Source organism: Vulpes vulpes, chromosome 10 (genome assembly GCF_048418805.1).
Source record: "Vulpes vulpes isolate BD-2025 chromosome 10, VulVul3, whole genome shotgun sequence".
Classification (NCBI taxonomy): Eukaryota; Metazoa; Chordata; class Mammalia; order Carnivora; family Canidae; genus Vulpes; species Vulpes vulpes.
In genome coordinates this window covers 43,902,168-43,926,274 of record NC_132789.1, presented here as the reverse complement: position 1 = coordinate 43,926,274, position 24,107 = coordinate 43,902,168, and the positions used below count along the sequence as shown (strand labels likewise).

Genomic DNA, 24,107 nt, shown 5'->3' with positions numbered 1-24,107 from the left:
AGAATTTTTTTTTTTTTAAGATTTTATTTATTCATGAAAGACAAACACACAGAGAGAGAGAGAGAGAGGCAGAGACACAGGCAGAGGAAGAAGCAGGCTCCGTGCAGGGAGCCTGACGTGGGACTCGATCTGGGGACTCCAGGATCATGCCCTGGGCTGAAGGCAGCGCTAAACTGCCAAGCCCCCTGGGCTGCCCTAGTCTCAGAATTTAAGAACCAGTGTTCTAGAGCTTGTAATGAGGGTTTATAACCCATAAAAAAGTAGTTGCCCATGGCTTATCAGAGTTGAGTCGTGGGTACCCTTTCTAAAAGATTGCTTTCCTTCATCTTTTTTTTTTTTTTTTAGGTAAGCTCTACACCCCACGTGGGGTTAATCTCACAACCTCTAGATCAAGAGTTACTCCAAGAACTGAGTCAGCCAGGCACCACATTTCTTAGTCTTTAATGGGAACTTTTTTAAAAATGAAGTTTAGATGGTGTGCCATAGGTCTTTTAGTTTCTTTTTGTCTGCAAGTTAGAGGCTGATGCACATATTGAAGAAGTCAGACATTAGCTCAGTATCATGAAAGTCCATTCCTGAATGTTTTTTTCTACTGGAAGAAACTGTTAATATTTTAAGTGGTGCAAATGGAGTACCTTAGTATATGAAGAGCAAGACCATCTTCTTGCTTTTCTTCCATCAGGGGTTTCAGATGTATATTCTTTTTTTTTTTTTTAAAGATTTTATTTATGATAGAGAGAGGCAGAAGGAGAAGCAGGCTCCGTGCCGGGAGCCCGACATGGGACTCGATCCCAGGACTCCAGGGTCATGCCCTGGGCCAAAGGCAGGCGCTGAACCACTGAGCCACCCAGGGATCCCTCAGATGTATATTCTTATTTCTTATATTATATTTTTACATCTTAATGTGTGATTGGAAACATAAGGTGTACTTTGTACCCCAGAGGTAGAGCTGTACCACTGAAAGAAAGGTATATTTTTGTTTTTACAGCAGAGATTGAAAACTGAAGGCTTGTGGACTAAATCCAGTCTCCAGATGTATTTTGATACATACATCTTGTTCAGTGTCTTTTTTTTTTTAATTTTTTTTTTAATTTTTATTTATTTATGATAGTCACAGAGAGAGAGAGAGAGAGAGGCAGAGACATAGGCAGAGGGAGAAGCAGGCTCCATGCACCGGGAGCCTGATGTGGGATTCGATCCCGGGTCTCCAGGATCGCGCCCTGGGCCAAAGGCAAGCGCCAAACCGCTGCGCCACCCAGGGATCCCATCATCTTGTTCAATGTCTTGAACAAGGCCTTTCTTTACCACTCTATCTGTGGGATACTCCTCTCATCAATCCCTCCTGCCTCCCACATTATTACTGTGGAGCATTATTTTTTTATTTTTAAGATTTTAGGGGTTTCTGGGTGGCTCAGTTAAGTGTCAGCCTTCGGCTCAGGTCAAGAGCCTGGAATACACACAGCATTGTGAATTTGAATTAGTTGTCAGCATTTAAGAAACGAGATTTTATGTAAAATTTATTTATTTATTTATTTATTTATTTATTTATTTATTTATTTATTTATTTATTTATGTAAAATTTAGATTCAGGCTGCTTTTGAAAAATCAGTTTTGGCAGCCTCAGACCTGTGTTTCTGCCTCATCTGCAGCCATCTTTTATGGTTGAGCATGTCCTTTCCAGTTTGTCAGAGACCTCACTACGGCCTGACATGTATCCCTGACGTGGAACAGAGTCACTTGATATTATTTTACACCTTTAAATTACATGTCTGCAGGCAATTTAATATGGTGTCTCTTTTCTAGATATATGATACGGGTCTCTAATGCCTTCACTTAAAGTCTGTTTTCAGTCTTAACGTTATATCACCATTAGAGATTGTTTTCTGCCTTGTTGCCTTATTTTTTGCAGACCAGTGAGGGAAATAAGCCCAAAACATTGAATTATTTTGTTTCTGAACCCAGGGGCTTTTAGAAAGCATAAAGGCTTTAATCTGACCCCCTGCCCATGCCTTTTAGTTGGTGTCTGTACAGTGTCCTCATTTTTGTTTTTCCTGATTTGCTTTTTAGCATCTGGAATGTTGTCACTGCATAGCTGGGCTTGTTTCAGAACATAGAAGGCCAAGCAAAGAGAAATTGTTGAATGTCTAATTAGAAGACTTCTGGCGCTTGTCTTCAGGCTTAAGAACCAAAGTTGAGTGTGTGTTTAATATGCCTGTGTGAAGTCCATTGCTTTGCTTTCAGTAATTGTGTGTGAGAGTTTCTTCTTTTTCTCTTTTCTTTTCTTTTCTTTTCCTTTCTTTTCTTTTCTTTTTTTTTGAGGAATGACTCCTCAATTTTTTTCCTCTATTTTAATTATAAAGACAGGATAAATAATTGATAGAGGCCGTCTAAGAGATGAGACTGCTTTCTAAAGCTACCCAGATTTCTCCACTCTAGGGCTCCTTTATGGTAGGCCTTCAGAGAAGATGGTCCCAGTGTGTCTAAAGGATGTGTCCTACAGTCTTGACTAATACCTTTATCTAGCAGACTGTGGGCTATCGAAAAAAAAAAAATTAAAAGAGATTGAGGAAGTTGGTCAGGTGCCAGATTAGGGTTGCCCAGAAGAAAAAACTGGGTAAATTTCTTAAGATAAATTTGTTTCAGTTATAATAAAGGGATGCTTTGTGTACTCTTAAGTTTGCTTTTTTTTTTTTTTTTTTTTTTTAAGATTTTATTTATTTGAGAGAGTGAGAGAATGAGCATGAGCGCGGGGAGAGGGAGAAGCAGACTCCTTGTTGGACCTGGAATCCAACACAGGCTTGATCTGGGGCTTCAGAATCATGACCTGAGCTGACAGCAGACACTTAGCCCAGGTGCCCCTACTCTTAAGTTCTTCCTGCTTAGCCGTTAAGGAGTCAGGTTGCTGAACCATTTTTTTTTTAGTTTTGATGGTCCTATGTATGCTTGTATCACATTGGGAAATGTCTTGAACAAGGCCTTTCTTTACCACCCTATCTGTGGGGTACTCCTCTTATCAACCCCTCCCGCCTCCCACATTATTTCTGTGGGACATTATTTTTTTATTTTTTAAGATTTAAGAGGTTTTGGGACGCCTGGGTGGCTCAGCGGTTGCACGCCTGCCTTCAGCTCAGGGCGTGATCCTGGAGACCTGGGATCAAGTCCCGCATCTGGGCTCCCTGCATGGAGCCTGCCTCTCCCTCTGCGTATATCTCTGACTCTCTGTCTCTCTCTGTATCTCATGAATAAATGAATAAAAAAAATCTTAAAAAAAAAAAAAAAGATTTAAGGGGTTTCTGGCTGGCTCAGTTAAGTGTCTGCCTTCGGCTCAGGTCAAGATCCCGGGTCCCAGGATTGAGCCCCCCTACATCGGGCTCCCTGCTCAGTTGGTAGTCTGCTTCTTCCTCTCCCTCTGCCCCTCCCCCTGCTTGTGCTCTTTATTTCTCTCTCTCTCTCTCAAAAGGGAGACGGACAAGCAGACTTAGTGCTGAGTGCAGAGCCCAACATGCAGCTCAACCTAAGACCCTGAGAGCAAGACCTGAGCTGCAATCAAGAGTCGAATGCTCAACTGACAGAGCCACCTAGGCCCTCCTGTGGGACATTTTTAATCCGCTGTGTCTTCACCTCTTTAGAGAGTAAAGCAGGGATTTGTTTGATTCATTGCTGAATCCCCATACCTAGGACTTTCTCTGTTACATAGAAGAGGTTTAGTGAATAAATAAAGGATGAATTAATACTGGAAGAGATATGCTGACTGGTTGGCTGTCTCTGGAAGTGCTCCCACTATCAAGTTCTGATTTACTTAGATTCTGTTAAGCTACCAGTTGAAAATGATTTGTATGGGGATAGGTGAGGAGATTACAAAGGAGCGGGGAGGTACTCTCTGGGGTGATAGAAATATATATATATATACACACACATATTTATAAAGGTTTTTAATTCATGAGAGACATCAGCAGAAGGAGAAGCAGGCTCCCCGTGGGGAGCCCAATGCAGACTCCATCCCAGGACCTCTGGATCATGATCTGTGCCAAAGGCAGATGCTCAACCACTGAGCCATCCCGCCCTTTGTGTGTGTGTGTGTCTGTGTGTGTGTATTTAAAGTTGAATGTAGGGCTTGAACTCCAATACCTTGAGAGCAAGACCTGAGCTGAGATCAAGCGTCAATCGCTTAACTGACTGAGCCCCCCCCATCCCCCAGGTACCTCTGAAATACTCCATATTTTGGTTGGGGTAGTGTTTCACAGTATATTTTGTCAAAACTGACCAAACTTAAAATGTGTACCTCTTTTGTAAGTGAATTATGAAGTTGATTGATAAAAATTTGTTTTCAAAAGCCGTTCTCTAAAGGCTGTTCTGTAAAACTGAGATAACTGTATAAGTAGGGTGTGATTATTGTTTTTAGTAAATTTAGCCGAGTATAGATTGGACAGGAGATGTTAAAATCTTGTTTGGAGTGAGGCAGGTGCCTCAGGAGCTATTGAGGGAAGAGGCTGAGCTGGGAGGACCCCAATTCACTCAAGAGCAGTTCTACACTGATAATTTTTTTACTTTGGGGTTCTGCTTAATATATATAAATATATATGTAAAATAAAAATTTTAGTTATTTACTTAAAAATCTTTAAAGACATTTATGTATTTTTTTAAATTAAGCCCCATGGGGAAAAAAAAAATTAAGCCCCATGCCCAGCGTGGAGCTTGAATGAATGACCCTGAGATTAAGAGTCCCTTGCTCGACTGACTGAGCTAGTTAGGTGCCCTGAAATTAATTAATTAATAAAGATTTTATTCATTTATTCATGAGAGACCTGGGGTTGGGGAAGGGAGATAGAGAGGCAGGGACACAGACAGAGGGAGAAGCAGGCTCCATGCAAGCAGACTCCATGCAAGCAGCCCGATCCCGGGACTCCAGGATCACGTCCTGAGCCAAAGGCAGGCGCCAAACTGCTGAGACACCCAGGGATCCCTTTATTTTCAAAGTAATCTCTACACCTGGTGTGGGGCTCAAACTCATGACCCCAAGGTCAAGAATCAGATGCTCTACTGACTGAGCCCGCCAGGCACCCTGACATTTCATTTTTAAAAACTTAAAACACCACTGAGTTCCCTAACGCCTTCCTGCCCCTACCCCACGATTTAGTTAAGTAAGGCACAACCCGTAAAAACCCTTTTGGGCAGGTAGTTGTCTTTAAAAGTTTTGTTTCCTTGCTCACAGATGGTGCTGGTTGAAAAAAAAAGACATTGCAGAAATACGTAATGTAGAAAGTAAAAGTTTCCCATAATGCCATCTGTTTAGGCCATTGTAAGCAGTTTGGGTACATAGAAGAGATTTCTACTGTTTTGGTTTGTTGTACATGTGATTTTTTTTCTTTGGGTGTTGGATGAAGGTATTTCTAAATAGTAAAGTTAGTTAGTAAGGAGCCACGGAGGAAGTAGAGACAAACCGCTTTGGTTTATTTATGAAAGCTGAATCCTTAAAACATTGCTCTGTTTAGAAGGACTTAAATTACAACAGTGTATTTGTGATAATCTTGTTTTCTTGGAAAATATAGAAGATGATATGTTAATGGCTTTAATGGTAAGTACTTTTCCTTTGTTCATAGCATAGAATTTAGCTTGCCTGTTCTCTTCCTTTGTTTCAGGATTATTAGTTATATAAATTTTTGCTGGACATTTTACCTTCAAGTATGAGTTGTTTGACCATTTAACCAGCCTTGGTAGGGGATTAAAGTGGCCTTGAATGTGGTGCCACTTTGAATGACAATATAGGATGAGGAAGGAATATCTTATTGCCTTATTCTCTTCCTTTTTTGCTATGGAGGCTACTTAACATTGAAGGATACACATATCATGAAACTTGTTTGATAGAGAATGTTTTCTGTTCAATTTTCAGCAAAATATTTTCAGCTACAGTGTTAAATCAATAAGGCATGCTCATGGTTGTATATGATCTTTGGTGCCTAGAGGCCTTGGTTATCAGAAGAATGTGATGAGAAATGGAAGTCCTTGCTTCCTCTTCAGAAGCCTTTTTTTTTTTTTTTTTTTTTTAGCTGAGACCCTGGAGTAAGTTGCTTAACCCTTGGGAGTGTATCTGTTCAATTTCAGGTGAAGATAGAAATCTCCATTCCCAATTTTCCCACATCCTTCGCAACACTTACTTTCTGTGTGTATGTAATGTTTAATGGTAACTGTTAAAACCTATTAGAATGGCTATTATGTGCTTGTGGCTATTTGTATATTTTTAGAGAAATGTCAACTCAGGTCTTTAGCTTATTTTTCATCTTACATTTTTGAAGCTTTTTTCCCCCCTTAAGTAGGCTCCAAGCCCAATGTAGGGCTTGACCTCACAACCCTGAGATCAAGAGTCACATGCTCCACAGCCAGCCAGGTGCCCCACATTTTTGAAGCATTTTAAAGTAAGTTTCAGATATCAGTACATTTCTTTTTTTTTTTTTCTTTTTTATTTATGTAGTCATACAGAGAGAGAGAGAGAGAGAGAGGCAGAGACATAGGCAGAGGGAGAAGCAGGCTCCATGCACCGAGAGCCTGACGTGGGATTCGATCCCGGGTCTCCAGGATCGCGCCCTGAGCCAAAGGCAGGCGCCAAACCGCTGCGCCACCCAGGGATCCCGATATCAGTACATTTCACATCTAAACACTTCAACATGCAGATCATTAGCTAGAGTTCGATATTTGTTTTTGATTCCCTTTTAATTAAGGGAGAGAGGTAAAATTTACAGACTAGAATGTGATTGTCATTTAATTTATAAGTGCTTGCTTGGATGGAGAGGTTTTGGGTACCATTTTTTAGCTGAAATAGTTTGCTTTTCCTCTGATTTAGTGATGATGTTTGTCTTGAGTTAGATTTATTTTTGTCAAATTAGCATTGTGACCACATAATTTTATTTTTTGAACCAGGAACACCACTGAGAGAGAGGATGCTGTTAATAATATGCTGGTCCAACAGGTGTAAAATATCTTGAGCAAACTTAGATGTAAGGTCAGTTTAAATATTGAAGAAGCATATTTATAGATTGTAATTTTTTTCAAAGTAAGTGCTTAGTTAAGCACTTCACATTTGTTGTCTCATTTAAGCCTGTACTTCAGGAGGTTAGTGAAGAGCCTTTTGTTTACAAATGATGAAGCTGAGGTGCAAGGGATAGACTAGGAAGAGAGGATTTGAACTTGGAACTGCTCTAAACCTCCCTCCTCGCAACGGTGCTGTACTGCTCAGAGTAAGAGTCCAGGGAGTAGATGGGTCAGTAAAATAAGACAGAGTCCTCAGAGGGGCCCTGGGTGGCTCCGGTAGGTATCTTCCTTTGGCTCAGGTCCCAGGGTCCTGGGATTGAGCCTGAACCTCAAGTCCCCTGTTGTTAGGGGAGCCTGCTTCTCCCTCTCCCTCTGCCTGCTTCTCCCCCTGCCACATGTGCTTGATCTCTCTGTCAAATAAAATTTAAAAATCGTTAAAAAAAAAAAAGAGTCCTCAGATAAAAATCTCCATTTTGTTACTGTCATGCTTATTATATGTGAAGTTATTTAACTCTTAGAAATAATAGGCTTGAATTCAGCTGACAGACTTTGTGACTGATTCACCTTGCTGCAAATAGAATGACAAGATGTATTTCAGAATTAATAATATTTGCCTAGTTTTTTGTATGTTTTCATTTTAGAAATGAAAATACACCTTCCTTCCTTTGAGAGACTTAATATATATATATATTTGACATGAATATAAAGAATATGAGAAAAATTGTGCAGTTCAATATCTTATGAAACTTAATATAGTCCCATACTGTCATTTCTTTTATTATAAAGTGGTTATTTAAATGGTTTGGATGTGTAAAAGTGATGAAAATCCTATCTTACAAGTTTAGGCACGAATGGAACCAGTGATCTCTAGTGCTGTTTTGACAGTTGAGTAAACAGTGTTGGTTGAGCACACTAGAAATTCTCAGATGTAGGTGTTTTAAACTCCATTTGAGTTTAGCCATTTCCGTGAATAATCTCTCAACCAATAGGACTCTTGGCTCAGAAGCCATTGCTTTGAAATTTACTGGATGAATGATACTTAAGAGGGTCATTTGGGTTGCCTGCCTGGGTGACTCAGTTGGTTGAGCTTCCTATTTCAGCTCAGGTTGTGATCTCAGGGTAGTGAGATCAAGTCCTGAGTTGGGCTCTGTGCTCAGCATGGAGTCTGTCCTCTCTCTGCTCTGCATCTGCAGTCGGGCCTGCGCACACTCCAATAAATAAAATCTTAAAAGCATTGTTTAACTGTTGCAAATGCTTTGTCATACTAGTTATGACTATTTTTTTGTACTTTTGAACATCTCTTTTGGAGAATGAAACTTAGTGAAATTTTTTTTTTTTTAAGATTTGTTTATTTGAGAGAGAGCGAGAGTGTGGGAGAGAGCACCCACAGGAGCAGGGAGAAGGAGAGAGAATGTTGCAGATTCCCCACTGAGCACAGAGATCAAGGTGGGACTTGGTCTCACGACCCTGAAATCTTGACCTGAGTTGAAATCAAGTGTCAGAGGCTTAACCAGCTGAGCCACCCAGGTACCTTGAAGGTGTTTTTTTTTTTTTTTTTTTTTTTTTAATTCTTTCTTTAAAGATTATTTATTTGAGAGAGCATGAGCAGAGGGCAGAGGGAAAGAGAAGCAGACTCCTTGCTGAGCTGGGAGCCTAAATCGGGGCTTGATCCCAGGACCCTGGGATCATGACCTAAGCCAAAAGCAGATGCTTAACTGACTGAGCCACCCAGGCACCCCCCCCCCCCAATTTTTTTTTTTTTACTGAAAATTTTTTTAACACGGTTCATTCAAAGTGCCAACTTCCTGATAAAACCTAATACCCGCTCTCATCATTAATGAGTTATATTTGCATACATGAACCAGGAATGTAATAAAAGATAACTTAGTTTCAAAGTTGTCATCTGAATTATTGCTGTGGCTATTTGGAAATTAAGATTTATGTGTTAGAGTATACATAAACTATAACTTTGTGTACACTGTTATTCAGCTAGAATTTTGACTTGCTCTTCTCCGCTTATCTTATTCTTGTTAACTAATCTGAGAGCTGCCAACAAGAAATAAAGGGTTTCTGAGGAGAGGATCTTTGGTTTCCTTGTTGGGTATTAAATATCACTGCAAAGCTATAGGGATACAGGCTTTGTCTTCTGGATTGTTCATCCTCCTTCCTTTACTCCTTTTAGTGAATGAGAAACCATTGTTCAAATACATAAATCATGGATACACACTTTTTGTTGCATGTCTCCCATCATAAAGTATTATGTATGCAAAACTTGGCTTTTCCTATAGTAACTCTTGAGTAATCTAGTTTCCTGTTGAAAATACTCCTTTTTCCTGTTGAAAACTCATTTTATCAGGCACCTGAGTAGTTCAGTCAGTTAAGTGTCCGACTCTTGATTTCGGCTCAGGTCAGTCTCGGGGTCATGCCATCAAGTCCCCAGTGGGGCTCCCCAATGCACTGAGCGTGGAGGCTGCTTGGAGTTCTCTTTCTCTCTGTCTCTCCCTCTGCCCCTCTTCCTGCTCAGCAGTGTGCGTGCATACTCTCTGTCTAAAAAACAAAGAAACCCAAAAACTTACTTTTTCTTGGGGTGCCTGGCTGGCTTAGTCGGTAGAGCATGCAGCTCTTAATCTCGGGTTCATGAGTTCAAGCCCCACAGTGAGTGTGGAGATTACTTAAAAAATTCTTAAAAAGCAAACTTTTCTTGACTTTTATTATAAATTTCTTTAAAAAAATATTTGTTCATGAGAGTGAGAGAGACAGAGACACAGGCAGAAGGAGAAGCAGGCTCCCTCAGGGAGCCCAATGTAGGACTCGATCCCAGGCCCCGGGATCATGCCTTGAGCTGAAGGCAGATGCTCAACCACTGAGCCACCCTGGCATCCCTGACTCTTATAAATTACATAGTATTGAGTGTAATTTTTTTTCTCTCACTAAGCAGTCATCACCTGAACTGGATCTAATATGGAGAGTTAGGCAAAATCCTAGGGATTTAGCTTGATCTCAGCTTCCCATTGTGTACAGTATTGGCTTAGTTTTTTTTTTTTTTTTTTAAGATTTTATTTATTCAGAGAGACAGAGAGAGAGAGAGAGAGGCAGAGACACAGGCAAAAGGAGAAGCAGGCTCTGTGGGACTCGATCCTAGGTCTCCAGGATCACGCCCTGGGCTGCAGGCGACGCTAGACTGCTGTGCCATTAGGGCTGCCCTTGGCTTAGTGTTTTGAAGATGATTCTGGAAATGGTTACCTTTATGGATTTGATTTGTTGTTTGGTGATTATGTAAACACTTTGCTGGGGGAAAAGCCTCTCCCAATTTTCTGGATCCCCCCCCCCCCCGCCAACTACCCTTTTAGAGTACCGTATGCTATGTGGTTTACATATGTCAGTTCATTTAATTTTACATTAGATTATAAAATTAGTGTATCTACTCTTTAGAGATGAGGAAATTAAGTAAGATTATACATCTTATCAAGCCCGCAGAGAAGTGGAATCAGGATGCTAATCCATGTTAGTCTTGTGTTTGCAAGGCTCATATTTTGATTTGCCTGTATTCAACCGATGGGTGCTTATCATACAATAAGGAGTTGTTTCTTTGATTTGACCCTAAGAGAATTGCTTTATGAATCCTATTCAGTCTTTAGAAGTGTTTGCAAAAATCGGAATGTGTTTGACCAAGAAGTTTTTGAGGTACCTGGGAATGCATGTACTTTTCTGTCCCTATCCTAGAGAATTTTTTTCCCCCTCTAGAGACTGGGAAAGGGAATCCAAAAGGGAGCACAATCACAGCGGTTAGCACTGTATAAACCTTTTTTTCTTGCTTTAAAAAACATGCACTATGAAGACATCCAAAAGAATAATAAAAGCAGTACTCATATTTAAGAGATCAATTTAATAAATGTATGAAATAAAGCTCTCCTACCACAGTTGAATCTCCTCCTAACCATGTTTCTGATTTTTTTTTTTTTTTAAGATTTTATTTATTCATCAGAGACACAGAGAGAGGCAGAGACACAGGCAGAGAGAGAAGCAGGCTCCCTGTGGGGAGCCCAATGTGGGACTCAGTCCCGGGTCTCTAGGATCACACCCTGGTCCAAAGGCAGCGCTAAACCGCTGAGCCACCCAGGGATCCCTGATTTTGGTGTTTGTAAGATACCTGTGCATTTTTCTAGATTTCTCTTAAGTATGTATGCTTTCCTAAACAAAAGACAGTACCATTTTTGTGTGATTTTAAGCTTCATATAAGTTGTTTAAAGATTTGATTTATTTATTTGAGAGTGAGAGCAAATGAGCCAGCAAGCAGAAGCAGGGAGGAGGGGCAGACTCCTGCTGAGCAGGGAGCTGGATGCGGGGCTCCTCCCCAAGACTGCAGCATCCTGACCTGAGCAGACTGCAGAAGCTCAACCATCTGAGCCACCTGCATGCTCCCCACCCCAGTTGCTGTTTCTTACCCATTAATATTTGTAACTCTTTCTGCTCAGGCTTGTGTTTGTGGGATTTCTTTACCGTATATTTGTTCTTCATTTTCACTGGTGTGTAGTATTCATTGTATGAATAGATCATTTTATCTCTTTTTCTGTTGGTGCTCAGAGAGTGCTGTCAAAAATACTTCAGGCAGACTCCCTGCTGAGCTCAGAGCCCTAAGTGGGGCCCTGCCTCAGGACCCTTGAGATCATGACCTGAGCTGAAACCAAGAAAAATCTTCCAGGTAACTGACAGAGCCACCCCACCCCCATTGCTCTAAAAAATAATCTTGTTTATTTTCTGCTGGCTTGGGAGAGTTTCCCTCGGGTTTATACCTAAAAGTGCAATGGCTGGGTCATAGGATGTGCACATCTTTTTTAAGTAGGCTTTACTCCCAGTGTGGGGTTGAATTTACGACTGTTAGATCAAGAGGCTCATGCTCTCCTGACTTACCAGCCAGATGCCCTGGGATGTGCATATCTTTAACTTTATTAAATACTATCACAGTATTCTCCACAGAGATTATGCAAGTACATAGTCCATTAGAAACATTTCTGTTGCCATGAATCTTAATGACATAATATTGTTGGACTTTAAAAATTTTTGTCATTCTTACGAGTATAAAATACTGTAGTTTTAGATGGCCTTTCTCTAACAGTGAAGATTAATCTTTTCCTATGTGTATTAGTTGTATAGGTTTCCTCTTTTTTGAATTGCTTGTTCATCCTCTTTTTTTTTTTTAAGATTTTATTTATTTATTCATGAGAGACAGAGTGGCAGAGACACAGGCAGAGGGAGAAGCAGGCTCCACGCAGGGAGCCTGACGTGGGACTTGATCCCGTGTCTCCATGATTACAACCCCGGCTGAAGGTGGAGCTAAACCGCTGAGCCACCCAGGCTGCCCCTCTTGTTCATCCTCTTAGCCACTTTATTTTAGCACTTCTTGTTTGATATGCAATATACAGTTACTTGTTTCTATGTGTCACCCCACCAGAGAGGTCAGACTTTCTTTGTCATTGTATCTGTAGTGCTTAGGACACTACACTGCCTGGCATATGGTAGGCATTCAGTAAGTATTTAATGAGGTAATTTTTTTTTTAACCTAAACAATTGAAATTTTTAGTGTTTTTATTGATTTGTAGAAGTTAGTATGTAGTCTAGAGTCTAGATTTTACACGACTACTGGTTTTCAAGGAAATAGAGGTTTACATTTTTAGGAAGTGATGACTTGTAAGTTGTTGGGCATAAGGATTAAAAAATGACAATTTCTACCATTTGAGACCTACAGTTTTGAGAATTACTGCTCATTAAGGATTTATTCCTACATGGCCATTTGCACTAAATACCTTTGTTAATAAGTGAGTGATGTAGAATCAGAGTTGGCAGACTTTTTCTCGAAAGATTCAGATAATTGGGGGCCAAGAGGCAAAACTGAGGTTATTATATAGGTACTTAACAATAAAGAAAACAAGTATTTTTTTTTTAAAAGAAAACAAGTATTTATTATTGTTTACTTACTTATTTTTATAGATTTTATTTATTTGACACAGAGAGAGCCTGGGGGCAGGGGAGCAGGCTCCCTGCTCTGTGCGGCCTGGGAACATGACCTGAGCTGGAGGCAGATGCTTAACTGACTGAGCCATCCAGGTGCCCTAAAGATAGATACTTAAAAAGAGTTTTTAAAAATCTTTCTAAGTTATCTCTCTACGCCAAATGTGGGGCTTGAAGTCAGTACAGTGAGATTAAGAGTAGCGTACTCGGGGATCCCCTGGGTGGCTCAGCGGTTTAGCGCCTCCTTCAGCCCAGGGCGTGATCCTGGAGTCCCGGGATCGAGTCCCCCGTCAGGCTCCCTGCATGGAGCCTGCTTCTCCCTCTGGCTGTATTTCTGCTTCTCTCTCCCTCTCTCTGTGTATCTCATGAATAAATAAATAAAATCTTTAAAAAGAAAAAAAAAAAGAGTAGCATACTCTATGACTGAGCCAGCCAGGTGTCCCTAGGAAGCAAATGTTTTATTGGCAGAATGGAAAATGTAATAGTTGAATACAGTTTTTGTAAGGCAAGTGTGTTACAAGAGTGGAATTCACTTTGGGGGATAACATTTCACATCACTGGAGTTCAGAGTTAGCTTTACCTATCAAAATGGATGGCAAATGTTCATCTGTTAATATTAGCTGAATTCTGTAGTGCGATTGTCAAAGATGACATATGTCATCTTTGAAATGCCTTCACACAGACTGATACTGCTGAATATTAATATTAATCCATGAGCATATGATTTTTTTGAGCATATGGTTTATTTGAGCACATTAATCACTTGGAAGGCATTTAAAGAATTCTGTTAGGTTCATTTCTTGATATTTGCCTTTTTGGGTACCATTACACTGCAGACTAATTCTTTCCAATGGAAGATTAGATGGAAGTTTTTTTTCTGTTTTTTTTTTTTTTTTAAAGATTTTATTTTTAAGTAATCACACCCAACGTGGTGCTCAAACTCACAATCCCAACCAAGATTGAGAGCCACACACACCACTGACTGGGCCAGCCAGGCACCCCTAGGTAGAAGTCTCAGTTGCACAGTTAGATAGATTTTGAAAGATAGAGATTTATTTTGCACTTCCATTAAGATTGAAAATATGCTGGAAGTGTAGTTTGAATTAAGAAAATACATCTTTCGGGGATCCCTGGGGGGCTCAGCGGTTTGGCCCCTGCCTTTGGCCCAGGGCATGATCCTGGAGTCCCAGGATTGAGTCCTGCATTGGGCTTCCTGCATGGAGCCTGCTTCTTGTGTGTCTGTTTCTGCCTCTCTCTTTCTGTCTCTCATGAATAAATAAAATCTTAAAAGAAAATACATCTTTCAAATTTTTAAAAAATATTTTATTTATTCATGAGAGACAGAGAGAGAGAGAGGCAGAGGCAGAGACACAGACACAGGCAGAGGGAGAAGCTGGCTCCATGCAGGGAGCCTGACGTGGGACTGGATCCCTGGTCTCCAGGATCACGTCCTGGGCTGAAGGCGGCGCTAAACCTCTGAGCCACCCGGGCTGCCCATACGTATTTCAAATTTTTGTGGGAACAGCGATCTCATTGCTTGTGTTAGCTTTGACAGTACAGGTAGTGAATAAAGTAACTTGACATTACCTGAGGTTCAAACAGTGTTTAGTGTTAAAATTTGCCATAGTCTGTTTTTCCAAAAAGTGCTCTTTTGCTTTATATTTTTTTATTGAAATCATTAGGAAACATTATCAAGTCTAAAAAAAACTAATTTCTTTTTTTTTTTTTTTAATTTTTATTTATTTATGATAGTCACAGAGAGAGAGAGAGAGAGGCAGAGACACAGGCAGAGGGAGAAGCAGGCTCCATGCACCAGGAGCCCGACGTGGGATTCGATCCCGGGTCTCCAGTATCGCGCCCTGAGCCAAAGGCAGGCGCCAAACCGCTGCGCCACCCAGGGATCCCCTCTTTTTTTTTTTTTTAAAGAATCCTGTTAGATGTGCATATCGTGATGAGTACTTAATTTGGTAATGTTGAGGGGCAGCCCGGGTGGGTCAGTGGTTTAGCGCTGCCTTCAGCCCAGGGCCTGATCCTGGAGACCCAGGATCGAATCCCATGTCGGGCTCCCTGCGTGGAGTCTCTTCTCCCCCTCTCTCTCTCTCTCTCTCTCTCTCTCTCTCTCTCTCTGTGTGTGTGTGTGTGTGTCATGAATAAATAAATAAAATCTAAAAAAAAAAAAGTAATGTTGACATACATTCTTGGCACGGTTTCGTTTTTTTTTTCATAATAGAATTTTGCCACCTAAATCATTAACAAAATAATCTACACTGTTTCTTATTCTTTAAATGGGTAATGTTCAAAGTTCGCTTCTTGTTTTAACATACGGACATATGGGATCCCTGGGTGGCGCAGCGGTTTGGCGCCTGCCTTTGGCCCAGGGCGCGATCCTGGAGACCCGGGATCGAATCCCACGTCGGGCTCCCGGTGCATGGAGCCTGCTTCTCCCTCTGCCTGTGTCTCTACCTCTCTCTATCTCTCTGTGACTATCATAAATAAATAAAAATAAAAAAAAAATAACATACGGACATATGCTGGTAATTTAAAAATAGTAATAAAATGACAATGCATGGTACTTGAACTGTGGAGCTTAACTGCACCACTGCAGTCTATAGCAGTGCAAAGTGATGACCACATGCAGTCTCTTTTGCAATCTCTCAACTCTGCTGTTGTGTGAAAGCAGCTATCTGTAAATGAAGGAACGTGGCTGTGTTCCAATAAAACTATTCATAGATACTGAACTTGGAATTTCATAGAATATTCACACATTCTGAAATATTCTTGATTTTTTTCAACCATTTAAAATTGTAGAAACAATTCATAGTTCATGGGTGGTAAAAAAAAAAAAAAAAAGGTTGGGCTAGATTTGGCCTGCGTGCATCATTTGCTGACCCCTTAATGTAGAAGGCCCTGTATTTGTGACCAACTCATTTGGAAGTATCTTTTTTCTCCAAAGCCATTTGTAGTAATTTCACCAGCTCTGGATTCGGTGTCAATTCCTGTTGATGCCATGGAAGAGACTTAGAACAGACATTGCACAGTTTTCTGTGGTAAAACACTAAAGGTTTATTTGCCTAGCTGTCGTAATCTCCTCAATCCCTAGTATTTTTTTCAATGGGAAGTAGCTATGGTTGAAAAAAAATTTTTTTTTAAGATTTTATTTATTTGGGAGAGAGAGTGTGTGCAGGATGAGGAGCAGAGGGAAGAGATGGACAGTCAGACTGTGCTGAGTGTGGAGCTTGACTTGAGGCTTGATCTCAGGACCTCAAGATTGTGACTTGAGCCTAAACAAAGAGTCAGATGCTTAACTGACTGAGCCACCCAGGCACCTCTAAATTTTGGTTTTTTGGTGGATATTTTGGGTTAACTTGAATAGAAGACACTGTTCTTTTGTTCTCTTTTATGGGTATCTTACTTTTGACACTATAACACATTAGTCTTTTACAAGCAAGTTATGCGTGGTGATTTAAAGAACTAGCTTTGAACTCAGGTTCATAGGAGCAGGCAGGGTCATCATTCTTGACTTTTCCTCATGTTCTTTATCTCAGGAAAAGATTACTGTGGGTTCTTGAGGTGAGATAAAAAATTCAATGGGATACCTGGGTGGCTTAGAGGTTGGGCATCGCATCTTCATTCAGTTCAGGGCGTGATCCCGGGGTCCTAGGATTGAGTACCCATTGGGCTCCCCGCGGGGAGCCTGCTTCTCCCTCTGCCTGTGTCTCTGCCTCTCTGTGTGTCTCTCATGAATAAATAAATGAAATCTTTAAAAAAAAATTCAAAACTTTAACCATAGGGGTACAAAAGCTATGGTCCTAGAATATTAGTGATTACACTCTGTTTAGATTTAGGAGCTATGTTGTCACTTAAGGTCTGGTAGTATTTAAAACATGGGAGTATTCCGAGGTACATTGTGGTCTAAGCCACTCCTTTCCTTTACCTGGATTATTATGGGCAATATGTACCATTTTTTTCTGATTGTGCCCCATTGAAATCTGTTCTACACTCAGCAGCTGAAATGATCCTTCTAAAATATAATTTTGGTCATGTTACTCTTCTGCTGAAAACTCTCCATTGGCTGCTCACATTCCCTGAAGAAAACCAAAGTCCTTAAGATGGCTTGTATCTGTTCACTCATGTCTCTGTACTTTCATCCTCCCCCTAGAATATGAGCTCTAGGAATGAAGAGATTATTTATTCATGAGAGAGATGGGGAGGGGGGCAGAGACAGGCAGAGGGAGAAGCAGACTCCTTGTGGGGAGCCCAATGTGGGACTCAATCCTAGGACCCCAGGATCATGCCCTGAGCCAACTGCAGACACTCAACCACTGAGCGACCCAGGCGTCACAAGAGATTTTTAAATTAGTGAACCACCAATTGTCTAGAATAGTACCTGGCAGTGTGGTCGGTACTTAATAAATTTTTTTGTTGAATAAGTGGACAATTAGAAGGGAAATTATGTAGAAAGGGAAAAGCTATATTATCAGCAGTACCATACCATGGTATTCTTGTTAATAATCTGGTATTTGACCAACCGAGGTTTGGAGACAGGCTGAAAAGTATGCCTGTAACTGTCCAGATGACACAGGCAGGACAAGTTGGGGAGAGTGCATAAGAACTAGTGGAAGGGTTGACTTGGCTTTAGGGGTCTCCTCACGGTCACAGAATAACCAAGGGCTATATCCTCAGATTTGCTTCTTCACCCATTGCAACAGTGGAAGATTGAAGACTTGTAGGGTGATAAAATTTTTGCTAGTCTCCAAGAGGAGATTAATTAATAGGAAAGAAATCTAATGGAGTAGTAAAATGGAAGGTTTTGTGTGTGTTTCCTAGCTATCTGGTTAGAATCCTAAGGATGGGTGTATTAGAATAGTTCATTTCTTTAATACAGTACATTGTAGAATAAGTGGTTCTTAGTCCTGGAGTAGTCATTGGGACTTCGTCCAGCTGACATGAGCCCCTGCATCTCCACAGTGAGAAACACGGAAAAAAGTTTGGGTTGATGTAACCTAGGTTATGTTCTAAGAATATATGGAAAAATACTTTGCAGGAAAGATTTTGAAAGTCCTATATTTTTACTATTTATCAACTAAGTAAATGTAAACACTGTCATCAATTTGGTATAGGGTCTGACCAAATACTAATGTTATCTGGATAAAATAGTCTTACCCTGTTAGTTTTAAGAGTAGGTTTTTATTGCCTCTTCCTAATGTTGATTACCTGATTACCTTTGGTATAGGTCAAGATTTTATTGCTTGGGTTTTCAATTTACTTAGCAAACACATATCAGCGTTAGGTATATAGAGTTTGCAGTCCTTTGAGGGAAATTGATCTTAGTAGAGTGTAAGAAGAGACGTGTCTAGGGCAACACCAAGAAGTAGTCCTGAACTCAGCCTGTGTGCACAGGGACATCTTGCTAGGGAAGGAGACCCCTGGAGGAATGAGTAGGAGTTTGCTTGGTGGGAGGAGAGGAGGCATAGGCTGATGGTTCACATGTATCAGTTCACCGTAGCTTGAGGAAAATACAATCCTTTTCCTGGTTAGGTGAGCAAGGTTCAGCTATGTGCAAACCACAGATTTCAGGGAAAGCTAAGATGGGTGTTCTTAATTGAGTAAATGCTGAAAAAGTGAAGAGAGATTGTTAAAACCGCATCTTGATACTATTTGAATCTTGGGTGCCGTCCTACTGTAGAGCAATATGAATGAATGGTACAGCTTTAACGAGCTAGCAGTAAGGACATTACATACTTGGTGATCTTGGAACTTTGTGTTCCTATTTGTTTTGGGTAACATTACATAGCTTTGGTGAAAAGCCATGTTAGTGGTGTTTAGATCTGAGAATATTTAAATAACTGGATCAGAAGGATTATTTAGTGTCTTGAGGGATTGAAGTTGGGGAGTTGTTTTAACTTGAAATGTGTCTGTTGAATTCAGTTCAGCATACCTCAGTTACTTTTTTTTTTTTTTTTTTTGTTTCAGATCTCTGATTCTTCTGAAGTAATTGTCCAGGTTAAATTATGGAGTTTGTGAATTAGTCTTGCATAATGCAAACCGTAGCACCTGAAATATTGCCAGTTAGAGTATCAGGTTATAAGAGGAAGGTTTTAGCTTTCCATTCTGCAGCTTTACTGTAGGGAGTTGGATGGATAAAAACGTGTGAGACAGAAGATCCTAAGGTCAATATGCTTTGAGAGAGAAGCCTCTGTCCACTGGAGTGAAGTTGAGGGTTAAAGTGGAGTTTTTGCTTAGAGATTTCAAGCATCTATATTTCATGATACAATTTGCAAGGTTTGAGTAGTTGTCTTATCACTGCTTGTTTCTTCTTGTTCCAGAATTGTATCCTGACTTTGTAAATTGGAGAAGCCAGTAACACTGCCAGTGTTCTTTTGTGGCGGTGTCTGGGATCCGGTGCAAGTTGAATCATTGTTCAAATAAGGTAATTGCATGGTGGTAAAAGGACCTAATAATAACTTCATTGGCTTATAAAACCAGTCTTAGGTTAAGGGTTGTTTATCTAGAAGATTCCTTAATGGACATTCTGGGTTCTTATTAAGTGGTGTTTATTTTTCAGTTAAATAAACTGAAACAAGATGTTAAAGTAGCCCTCTTCTCTCTAATTTTCTTCTTAAGTTGTAGAATCAGCAGTTACCTTTTTTATTTTAGCTAACTTCTGAGTTCTTTAACAACATGTTTTTTCAGTAGGCAGTATTGAAAAGATCATCCATAAACTTGACATATACATAGGCATCATTAATATTTTGGTGAATAGTCTCTTCATGCCTGTGTTATTTGGATATGTGTGTGTTTAATCAAAATTGGGGCTAGACTTTATCTCACCTGGTTCTTGTTCACATTCCCTGTTTAGATTTTTAAACATGGCATTTCCTCATGGATGTGGCATGTAATTTAAAATAATCTAAAAAAATAAAAATGAAAAAAGTTATTTAAGATCCTTTTTGGTAGACATTTAGGCTCTTTTGCATATCTCCCTGTCTGGTAATGATGTGATAGACATGAATAAATTTACGTATACATTTGATTTTCCCTCAGAGTGTAGTTTCTTAAAAAGCATTTTATGTATTGTGTTTTGTTTTGTTTTACTTATTTTCTTAATACATGTACTAAAATCTTTCCTAGTCCCTTAGAAGGAATTATTTCCAACTCAGTTGCTTCTTTTGTTACTGCTTCTATGTACTCTTATTTTCCTACTTAATGATTTTCTAGTTTTTAGTATTAATTGTTTATTTCCCACTGTGGATGGTATTGGTTTTCTGATAGAATTCCTGGACCATCTCACATGCTTCTATTTACTGTCACTGGTTATAATGTAATTCTGGTTAGAGCAGTATTCACTGTTACAATGTTATGACTGTGTACAACTTACAGCCAAATTGTATTATGTGTTATGGTTGATTTTCCTGTTTTGCATGGCTTTTTATTTTCTCTGTTGTTAATACCTTTTTTTTGGTCTGTCTTGCTTAATTTATTTGAGAGAGAGAGCATGGGAGAGAGTGAGAGCACAGGCAGGGGGAGTGGCAGAGGGAGAGGGAGAAGCAGGCTCCCTGTTGAGCAGGGAGCCTAATGTGGGGCTCAATCCCAGGACCTTTGGGATCATGACCTGAGCTGAAGGCAGACGCTTAACCAACTGAACTACTTAGGTGCCCCAGTAATTAATCTTTAAAACTCTATTCAGAAGTGTAAATCTTCTCAATACTTTAAAGATTTTAGCTGTTAGTTTTATTTTCCTGGAGATACCTTCTGATCTGTTCCATTTTGGATGTTCTCTAGGCAGCTCCCCCGTTGTCACGCTTCTGTTTCAACATTAGTATCCTCATGACTTTTTTCCTACGTCTCTTTTACTAGGTCCTGTTCTCTTTTCCCATATCCTTTCCTTCTTGATTGAATCTCTTGTTCTGGAGGAGCACATTTCTCCCTTGGTTTCCTTAGAAAAGGATATGCAAGCAGTGTAAATGGTTTAGACAATCTTTGACCTCAGAAACTTTAGAACTTCTCTTTACCAACATTCTGAAATTTTATTTTATTTTATTATTTTATTTTATTTATTTTTTTAAATTTTTATTTATTTATGATAGTCACAGAGAAGGAGAGAGAGGCAGAGACAAAGGCAGAGGGAGAAGCAGGCTCCATGCACCGGGAGCCCGACATGGGATTCAATCCCGGGTCTCCAGGATCGTGCCCTGGGCCAAAGGCAGGCGCCAAACCGCTGCACCACCCAGGGATCCCTGAAATTTTATTTTATTTAAAGATTTTATTTATTTATTCATGAGAGACAGAGAGATAGAGGGAGAAGCAGGCTCCATGCAAGGAGCCTGATGTGGGACTGGATCCCGGACTCTAGGATCACACCAGGGCTGATGGCAGGGGCTAAACCGCTGAGTCACCCAGGGATCCCCCTGGACTGATCTTTTTAAATTTATCTTTTTACTGTTTCCATCTGTATTTTATGGAAGATTTTCTTGGTTGCATTTTCTAGCCACCCTCCAGCCCTGTGACAACCACCATTTCACTCTGAATCTATGAGATAATCTGTTTGTGATGCATGTAAGTGGAATCATGCAGTATTTGCCTTATTGTGACTGGCTTATTTCACTTGGCATCATGTCTTTCAGGTTCATCAGTGTTGTTGCGTGTTGCATAATTCTTTTTTTATTAAGGCTGAATAGTATTCCATTATGTGTATATACCACGTTTTTTCTTTTAAAGATTTTTAAATTTATTTTTTCATGAGAGACACAGAGAGGCAGAAACACAGGCAGAGGGAGAAGCGGGCTCCACGTAGGGAACCCGATGTGGGACTCAATCCCGGGACCCTGGGACCACGACCTGAACCAAAGGCAGACGCTCAACCACTGAGCCACCCAGGTGCCCGCACAATTTTTTTTTTTAAAGATTTTATTTGTTCATGACAGACACAGAGAGAGAGAGAGAGTGGGGCAGAGACACAGACAGAGGGAGAAGCAGGCTCCATGCAGGGAGCCCGCTGTGGGACTCGATCCGAGGTCTCCAGGATCACACCCCGGGCTGAAGGCGGCGCTAAACTGCTGGGCCACCGGGGCTGCCCCAATTGCACAATTTTTAAAATAACCATACTGGATGTTAATATTTTAGGATTATTATCTTTGTCTTTGAAGGCTGCTTTTGATTTTTTTGATTCAGTCCGTAGATGTTTGAATCCTTGTTACTGTGTTTCCCCTGTGTGTTGGGGATACTGGCTGTGAGCCGGTCAGACAGGACCTGTGTTCTTGGGGAGCATACTTTCTAGTTTGGGGAGGCAAATAAGATGATTTCAGATTATCCTAAGTGTTTGGAGCAAAATAGAACTACCAGATAACAGTGGTGGGGGATCAGTGAGGTTTCATTAGACAATACACTACAGGAGGCCTTTTTAAGTAGCTGAGATTAACAGGATGGGAAAGGAGCCAGCCATGCTCAAGGGTGCAGAAGAGTATATTTGGAGACAATGGCAAGTGGAAAGGTGCTGAGACCATAAATGCCTTCCTTGTTCAAGGAACAGAAAGAAGGCCATTGTGGCTTGGGGAGAGTGGCTTGAAATGGTGTTGGACAATTGGGCAAGGGCCACATCAATCACTTCGTATTTTGAAACTATTGCAAGCCAGATCTTTCATATATAAATCTGATGAATTCAGTTTGTTTCTTTATTAAGGAATATGTATGTATATATACATGAAAATGATGTTCTAGGGAATAGATTTGTTTCTACAGGTGGTTTATATGCTGTTGCTGAAGGAAATCCCACAGAGGAGCTGCACTGCTCACATATATCTGAACTTAGTTCTGGTTGGGTATTTGGATCTAACTGGAGTTGGAGTAGTTGTGTCTTTAGATGTAGAGAGCTTTGAAGAGTACTTTAATTAATTTTTATAATTTTTTTTTACCTTAATTAATTTTAAACAGAAGTGACAGGTTGGGTTCTTCTTGGTTTCTTTTGTAGATTCAGGGTCTTTTATAGGCTCAGGATAAAATCCAGAATGGTAGATCTTGAAATCATTTTTGGTTTCTTATGTAGAATTGTGTGTATATTTAAGACACTTCTCTTTTTCCCCCTCAATGTGTCTGGTAAAGTGCAGCTACAAATGGAAAGCCATCAGGTGGTTATATGAACAGTAAAATCTTAGTAGATAGGATCTGTAAGCTGCAAAAATAAATGATAAATTTATTTTTATTTTATTTTAAATATTTTATTTATTCATGAGAGACACAGAGAGAGGGAGGCAGAGACGCAGGCAGAGGGAGAAGCAGGCTCCATGCAGGGAGCCTGATGTGGGACTCGATCTCAAGACTCCAGGATCGTGTCCTGGGCCGAAGGCAGGTGCTCAACCGCTGGGCCACCCAGGGATCCCCATAAATGATAAATTTAAAAGTAACTAAATAGGGGCTCCTGGCTGGCTCAGTCAGTAGAGCTTGCCATTCTTGATCTTGGGGTTGAGTCTGGTTGGGCATAGAGGTTACTTTAAAAAAATAAATAAATAAAAATAAAAGTCGCCAAATGATATAATATTGGACCAGGTTTAAAACTTGAGGGATCCCTGGGTGGCGCAGCGGTTTGGCGCCTGCCTTTGGCCCAGGGCGCGATCCTGGAGACCCAGGATCGAATCCCACATCAGGCTCCCGGTGCATGGAGCCTGCTTCTCCCTCCGCCTGTGTCTCTGCCTCTCTCTCTCTCTCTGTGACTATCATAAATAAATAAAAATTTAAAAAAAAAAAACAACAAAAAAAAAAAAACAAAAACTTGACCATTCAAAAAGACATACATAATCATTGTTGTCCTGTAGGACAGCACTGTCCAAAAGAAGTCCAGTATGAGCTATATGTAATTTTGGATTTTCTAGCAGTCACGTTACAAAAAAAAAGGAAATGAAATTAATATATCCAATACATTCTCATTTCAACATGTAATATAAAAATAACTAGTGAGTTAGTTTACTTTTTTTTTAAAGATTTTATTTATTCATGAGAGAGACAGAGAGAGGCAGAGACACAGGCAGAGGGAGAAGCAGGCACCATACAGAGAGCCTGATGTGGGACTCGATCCAGGG

General features: G+C 40.3%; 1 protein-coding gene across 15 annotated transcripts in view; it reads left to right on the top strand.

The window, feature by feature from the left end:
* THRAP3 (thyroid hormone receptor associated protein 3) overlaps positions 1 to 24,107 on the top strand; it is a 61,153-nt gene that overhangs the window by 3,535 nt on the left and 33,511 nt on the right. For 8 of the 15 annotated variants that reach the window (XM_025991747.2, XM_025991748.2, XM_072723824.1 and 5 more), the window contains one exon: positions 19,362 to 19,465. The gene's annotated coding sequence lies outside the window, so the exon portion shown is untranslated. Of the gene's footprint in view, positions 1 to 6,311; positions 6,414 to 11,610; positions 11,729 to 19,361; positions 19,466 to 24,107 lie in introns of those variants that run through there. The other 7 variants (XM_072723827.1, XM_072723830.1, XM_072723832.1 and 4 more) reach the window with 2 other exon arrangements.